Genomic DNA, 8,320 nt, shown 5'->3' on the forward strand with positions numbered 1-8,320 from the left:
AGTTCAACAGATAGGTAAAGTGAGTCAGAACTGTGAGCCAAGGAAGGAGCACACATGCCCACCCTCCCTGGGGAGCTGTCTGTAGTTAATGGTTGCTGGTAAAGGAGAAATCATTTGCTTCAGTGCTATAACCACTAGTAAGTTGCCCACACTCCTAAACAATCCCTTTCTTTGCTCATGTAAACCTCACCTGTGAACTCCTAAAACAAAGAGAGGGAAATAGGAGGGAGACTTCCTGGGAAAATAAAGAAGTTCACCAGGAAGGGGAAGGGATGTGCCATAGTAATGGTGATGGAAACAACCCAAGTACATGATATACATGTATGAACTTGTCAAAGAATAATAAATAAAAATGTAAGTGTCCTACTCCCAAATTGAGAATAATCACTAGCCCACAGGCGCTTCCTGTACTACCTTGCTCAGCCTGCAAAGGACCCTGTCCCTTTTGACTGATGGATGGCATCAAAAGTTTTTGACACAAGGCCACTGATCTGTTAGAGAGTCTCAATTTTTTTAATGAGATAGGGATTCTACCTAGTTATGTGAACTTGCTGGGCTAGAGGCAAAGAGAGACGGCAGAGAGGAGACTGAAGCAGCGGATTGTGCTGCAGCCTCTGATGGACACAGTGAGGAAGATCAGAATGCACCTGCCCAGTGGTTGGATGCTTCATAGTAGTTACAGTCATGCTCAGGTGTAAGCATCAGTTCTCAGGAGCCTATGGCTATTGTAGAATCAAGAATGGAGACAGTGGACAATTTATAGTACTAAACATGAAAGAGAAAGATGAAAGAGCAAGTCTGATTCCTACACCTTAAACTAGGAAAGCAAGCAAAGTAATGCAGAAGATAGGAAATAACTAATGCTATAAAAATAGAATCTGTGAAACAACAGTTGATTCTTTGAGCAGGCCAACAGAGCTGATGTGTGCACAGCCACGCCGGTCAGGAAAAGAAGCAGGTCAGGAAGCACCAAAGCAAAGCCGCTACAGAAGCGACTGTCCTTGGTGGACTCACACTTTAAGTCCTTGCATTAAAACAGGAATCCTTAAAAATTGCTGGTTTTGCTGCACACACACAAGGGGACATCCTCTTACACATTTTGCCTAGTTTCTAGAAATCTTGTCAAACAAATACCAAATGACAACTGCTGATGTTGCTGCACCACCTTTTAGTTTCCCTTAGACATTGTGGTTCATAGCTCTGTGTAGTAATACAGTCAGCAATGTTCTAACAATACTTACAGTTACTTCTGCATTAGAAACAGGGTTACAGGATTGAGTGTATACTACACACTACACACACACACACATCCCTAATCCTGGGCATATATTTATATCAAGGAGAATAATGATTGTGGTTTCTTTCATTTCTCTGTCTACTAGTCAACAGGTGAGTAGACCCAGGTAAAATGAATTACAAAAATATCCTTCGTTTCAGCTAATATATCCAAAGCATTGTTTCATCATGTAATCCATATAAAAATCAGTAGTGGTATTTTCTAGGAGTGTTTTACATGCTTTAATACTGTCTTCAAAGTCCATTATACATTTTATATTTCAAGCATATCACAATTCAGATTTGATATATTTAAGGATCTTGATTGTCACGTTTCAGTGGATAACTGTGCTGGTTGTACAGGTGTAGGCACTCACACTTAATAACACAAGAGTGTCTGCCCTTGCTTTGTGAAGTCTAGAATCACAGCCAAACAAACCTGGAAATAGTCTGGGAGTGACCACATAGCACATCACCGGGAGAGAATACTGTCTGCCTTGTCCTGCAAATGAGCAAACTGGATACCAAGGTCTGCAGACTGCTGCTCTTTCTAGTATTAATGGTGTGGCTCTGTTGGAGTGCTTTGCAAAAACAAGACACTTGACATTGTGTGTGCTCTTCAGATTTTATATGCACAACCTGTCTCATTCCATAAAAGCTTGGAAGGAGAAACTATTTGGAACATGAAGGAAAGATGGAAGGAAAAAAAGGAAAGGAAGGGAAACAAGAGAGGGAAGGAAGAGTGGAAGGGAACATGAGGGACAGAAAGAAAATGGAAAGAGGAGGGAGGGTGATTGAAGGAAGGTGATATCTCTCCAATGTCTGTCTGTGCTTCCTAGGGCAGTGGGTGATTATCTGTGATGTTAAAGTGAATGTTCAAACAGAAAGCTTAACTGCTGAATGCAATGCTAATTTAAGCTACAAAGTACATTGAAAAGCAAATCATGTCCTGAGATTCCCTTAGACTGTGGACTTATTTACATATGGCACAGATCTAACAGACCTTGGGCTTTGTGGTCACAGCCCTGTGGACTATAAAGTTCACATCAGGAAGCTGATTGGAAAAACCTACCATCTGCTCCCTGAAGGTCTGTTCAGTACTGAAAAGAATGTGATATCAATGTGAATATAGTTCAACTCGGAATATGCTTTAAAATTCTAAGTGAATCCTTTTTTGCATGTTAAGAGACGCTCTTTGTTGAAGTCTCTGTGTGTTAAATGTGTATTTTATTTATGTATACACACATAGACAGACACACCCAGAAACACATTAGACACAGACACATACACAGACACAGACACATGCGAATAGACATAGATACACACACAGAGGTACATACACACAGATATAGACACAGAGAGACACACACACAGACACACACACACATACAGGGACATACACACAGATATAGACACATACAGACACACACACACACACACAGACACACACACACACACATACAGGGACATACACACAGATATAGACACATACAGACACACACAGACACAGACACACACACAGACACACACACATACACACACAGAGGTACATACACACAGATATAGACACACACACACACACACACACACACACACACACACGGACATAATCCCCTGAGTCCAGAAGAGGAAGTCTGGAGCTGGAGTTACAGGTGGTTGTGAGCTACCCAATGTGGGCTCTAGGAATCAAACTTGGGTCCTTGAGCCACCACTCTAGCCGTGTGTGTCTGTGTGTGTGTGTGTGTGTGTGTGCGCGCGTGCGTGCGTGTGTGTGTGTGTGTGTGTGTGTGTTGAGACATTAGTTTTATCATATAGCCTTAGCTAGCCTAGTACTCACTATACCCCAGGCTGACTTCAAACACACATTGTCTTCCTGCCTTTGTCTCCCCAGTGCTAAGACTACAGGAATATGCCACTACACCTGGCTTGGCTATTTAATCTGAGACAAAATACTGGCTAGTTAATTTTTAGATGAATTTCTAGTTTGATGTTAAGTAGTCAGATGAATCTCCAGAAGGGCAGAAAAGGGAGTAAAGTATAGATAATAAGAATTTCCAGTGTAGGGTTTTTTTGGGTTTATTAATAAACAATCGGGAAGTTGGAAAGGGGGTGACATTATAATTAGACTACTTCCTGTTGAATTGGGGCATCAAGATACTTGGGACAATCTTGATCTTCATCCTCAGGATGCCAGGTGCTGCAGGTCCTGGCTTCATAGCTAGGGGCTGGTAATCCTGTAATAGTAATTGGTTAAAAGTCTGGTTAGAAATCTTCTAGACCTGTTGAAGAAATCTAGACAAGAGGTTTATAAGACACAATTAGTAGGGCTAAGAAAAGGAAGAAAAGAGGGGATAAGAAGGGTGGCATTCAGTTCCATATCTGAGTGTCAGTAATCCAGTGGCTGGAGGTATCAAGCTGTTTCTGGTTTTGAAGATCCATTTAGAGTTGTTGGATCTTATCTTTCACTTCACCTGATTGGTTGACATAGAAGCTAGATTCTTCCCCAAGAAAGAGATAAAGACCATCTCTCCCTGCTGTGAGTCTAATCCTCTCTGATTTTGTACTACTATGGTGGCCAGCGACTCTATTTGCCCCTGAAGGGTAAGGATGGTCTGAGCTACCCGTTGGAAATCCTGGATGAATTGTGAGGAAAGCTGACGGTAATAGCTAGGGAAATAGTTGGTCCTGCTATTCCAGTGGCTATACCTGCCCAGAGCTGCTAGAAAGGGCATTATTTGGATGGCTTATTTGTAATGCCATTCTGCTGTGAACTTGGGAGTTGGCAAGGGTTTTTCACCAGGTACAACCCCTAATTTAGGAAACAGGAACAACAGGGCAAAAGTCCCAGACCACCTATCAGGTAAGCAGTGATAAACTTGAGTACCACAGAGAATAGAGGCATTGTGAGTGTTTGGACATAGGGGCTGGGTGGTAGTACCAAGGGTAATGGTATTATTGCAGTCTGCAAAATCCAGGGTGCCCACAAGGTGTGTTCCTGAGGAGTTAAAGCAGTCTGAATGTGAAGGGAATGTGAGAGGGATAAGGGATGGTAGTGACATTTGGCTTGGAGCAATTAAGCTAAGCCAGTAAAGAGACCTGGGTGCCTGATACCAGGGTTTCTGTAGAGGTGAGAGAAAATTGAGCTCTAGGGGGAGGGTCTCATCCAGAGGAAAGGACTGGAAAAGGAAGCTTTTGTGGCTCCTTTTTGTGGGGAAGACAGGAGGAGAGGACAGGAAGGGATGCTATAACCCAATTAGGCCTAAGGAAACTGCCTGATTGCAGCTCCAAGGGTCAGGGAGTGTGGTCAGGTGAAGAGGGCCAGCTGTGAACTTAAAGATCATGGCTGGGGGTACCTCCACTTGCAAGAGTACTAGAGGGGTGCCAGACACTCAATGGACACTTCCTCAGACCCAGGGAAACATTTACACCTACCAAAGGGGGACCTCACCTAATTGCCACTGTTGGATGGGATGCTGAGCAATTGGTAGCTGAAAGGTGAGTCTGTTGCAGATGGACTGGAGATAAGAGATAGGGTCCCGGTGTGGCTCAGACTCCAAGGGGAGAGCACAGCTATGAAGGGAGGCTATCTTGGGTTTGGGAACCAAAAATGCCAGTGTTACAGCTCTGATTCTAGGGACAAAGTATGTTTCTTTGGCTCTGATTTCAGGGTCAGAGTGTATTTCTTAGGTTCTGGGTTCAGGACTAAAGTGTTTCTTTCATTGGCTTGGGTCTCGGGGCCAGGTGTGTTTCCTTTACTGGCTCTGGATTCAGAGCCAGGGTATGTTTCTTTCACTGGCTCTGGGTTCAGGGCCAGGGTGGGTTTCTTTCACTAGCGCTTTTACCTTATAGTTTTCCATGTCAGCTGAGCTAAAATTCTGGCCTGGCACATGCATAGGTGTTTTTATTGGAATGTGGGCCTCTTGAGCACAGTGAACACATGACCCTGAGAACCTTTCAGAACCTCCAGCAGTGAGTGACTTATCTGCATCTTGTGACTTCTCTTATCATCTACATGCTGGAGAACTTTGCCTGCAACTGTAGACTAGCTTTCTGTTTTAAGTTCATATTCACTGTACTTAAGACATCTAATTGGGCAACTTACTAGTGATCCAAAGCTCTGCCCTGAATTGCTCTTCCCTTGGGTTTCTTATCGGCAGCTAACATAGCTTCTGCCCTCTTTGTGCTGGAACCTTGCCTCACTACATCCTCTCTTCTCATAGCCTACCAAACATAAAACTTCTGAATTTCTTCATATACCTTGAGTTTTTTTTTTTTAACCTTTACCCATCTCTGCTTCCATTTATCACTTTAGGCCATCATCTTTTCCCTGACTATCTCAATAACTGTTTTTGTTTGTTTGTTTGTTTTTTACATCCACTAAGGGATCTCTGTACCCCAAGCACTATGGGATGCAGACTTTTAAGTATGTAGGTCATATCATTTCAGCACCCTGCTTAATATATTAATTAGCTTCCCAGTGCTCTCAAAGTCCATTCTAAACTCTCTTACTTGGTCCTATCAGCCCTCATGTGTTCCACTTTCCCTCTCATGTACAGGTTCAGGTTATTTTGGCTTTCTCCATTCTAATGAAGCCCAACATTCATGCTTGTAGGGAGGTCTCTACAAACACCATGGCTGGCAGAGTAACAGTCTCTGTGAGGCAAGGAGGAAATAGGTTCAGCATGACTTAGTTAGCCAGTGTTGGCTCACACTTCTAGAGTCTGACCCTAAACCACTTATTTTTGACACATTTAAACACAGTACAACTTTGGAAAAAAGTTTCCTTGTGACAATTATCACAATAAAGTTTAAGGCATAATTACATCTAAACTCATTTGCAAGGTACCTGTGACCTCTTCCACAGAGTGGGATCTATTGACAGAGAAACAGTGCTCAGGATACAGGTCTAGGGAAGAAGGATATGGGATAAGCATAATAGTCTGGAGGATTTGGGTGAAGCCTGGACCTACACATAGCCAAAATCACTAGGTTATTAGCTACATCCATTCCCAGATTTCTGGGCAGAAACAGGTATAAATCTCTTCTGTTGAGGAGAAAAGCCTGTATGTTTAACATTTCTGGTTTCCCTAATGCTATCTGTGAGCACAAGGACCTTGTGCCCTCTACACCTACTTAATTCCAATTCGTTCTTCCGGTTTCATTGTTAACATCACTTCCTCCTCCATGTCTTTTTGGAGCAGAAGAGGTCAAGTCCTTCATATGTTTCTACAATTTTCCATATTCCTTTGCAGTCCTCAGCATAGGTGTAACAGTGATGCAATGTTCGTCTTTCCAAGAGCGTTTGGACTGTGTTGTCGATGTATGGATGTTTTCCTAGCAATTAACACAAGGACGTCTAGATAGCAAGCACTCAGCAGTAAATAATAGTTGAAGTACCAAAGGAATGGGTAAATACACATCCATTTTCTCGTTTAATTAGCAACTCATTTTCACACATCTTTTGAGCTACAGATTTTTAAAGACCTTATTACACTGCAGGATATTTTTATACAGTTGTGATAACTCATAAAATTGTTGAGATTATTCATCGACTCTTCTAAGTAACAAATATGTAATGAAACTATGTTGAGAAAGAATGGAGGGTTAGGAGTATAGAGTGTTCACCTACTGTGAGACTGTACATTGAATTACCACCACCACCAACATACACACACATACACACAATAATAATAATAATAAATTTTATAAATAACATAAAATACCTACCATTGGCACAAGGTTTTTAAATGACATACTATTAAGTCAAAGTTATCAGTTTGAAGGCAATAGTCACTGGTTCCCTTTATTTTAACTTCAATAGTGTGTCTGGCCCAATTAAACTACAACCTTTGAGAATGTTATGGTTGCTATGATGTTTGCACAGGCTCATGTGTTTCAACATCGTATCCCTAGCTGGTGCTACTGTCTGGGGAGATTGTGAGGCCTGGCTCTCAGAGGTGGGTCACTGAGGGCAGACCTGCGAATGTTACAACTCAAGATTCTGCTTCTCCTTCTCCGCTGATTCCTGCTTCTGTAATGTGCTGTCACTTTTTCATGCCTTCTTCACTATCATGGGCTTGTGCCCTCTGAAACCAGTAACCAAAATAAGACTGTCCTCATTTGAGTTTTTTCTGCCAGGCATTTTACCACAGCAACATGAAATGCAACTAGCAGCGGTAATTTTTCTAAAAGTCCTTAAAGTTATTCTAGTGGGAATTAGTAAAGAAGAACTAAATATTTGTTATGGCTCTCTCCTCCTCCTACTTTCCTTTCTCCATCCTTCCCTCATTTTCTGTCTTGGCTATTTTTCTATTGATGTGAAGACCATGACCAAAGTGACTTATAAAAGAAAGTGTTGCCGGGCGGTGGTGGCGCACGCCTTTAATCCCAGCACTCGGGAGGCAGAGCCAGGCGGATCTCTGTGAGTTCGAGGCCAGCCTGGGCTACCAAGTGAGTTCCAGGAAAAGCGCAAAGCTACACAGAGAAACCCTGTCTCGAAAAACCAAAAAAAAAAAAAAAAAAAAAAAAAAAAAAAAAAAAAAAAAGAAAGTGTTTAATCAGGGGCTAGCTTTCAGTTCATGACCATCATGGTGAGGAGCTTGGCAGCAGGCAGGCCAGGTACTGAAGCAGCGGCCGAGAGTTTACATGTTGGGACAGCAACCACGAGGCAGAGAGAGAGTGGGGAGGGGCATGCTAAGTAGAAATGGCCTGGGATTTTGAAACCCCAAAACCTATCCTTAGTGATACACACCTCCTATTCCTTCCTGAACAGTTCCATTAACTGTGGCTCAAGCCTTCAAATAGATGAGCCTATGAGGGCCGTTCTCATTCAAACCACCACATATTATTATTATTATTATTATTATTATTATTATTATTATTTTATTTATTTTATTATTTTATGAAATTAAAGTTCAGAGGCCCTAAGCAGGTTGTTCTATATTAGCGGTCTGTCAGTACTTATATTGACAGTTTGAAAATAGAAGTTAATAAATTATAATGCTAAGCCACTGAAATCAATGATCCCTTTCCTCCAAACACAGAT

The sequence above is a fragment of the Peromyscus eremicus genome, chromosome 13 (genome assembly GCF_949786415.1).
Source record: "Peromyscus eremicus chromosome 13, PerEre_H2_v1, whole genome shotgun sequence".
NCBI lineage: Eukaryota > Metazoa > Chordata > Mammalia > Rodentia > Cricetidae > Peromyscus > Peromyscus eremicus.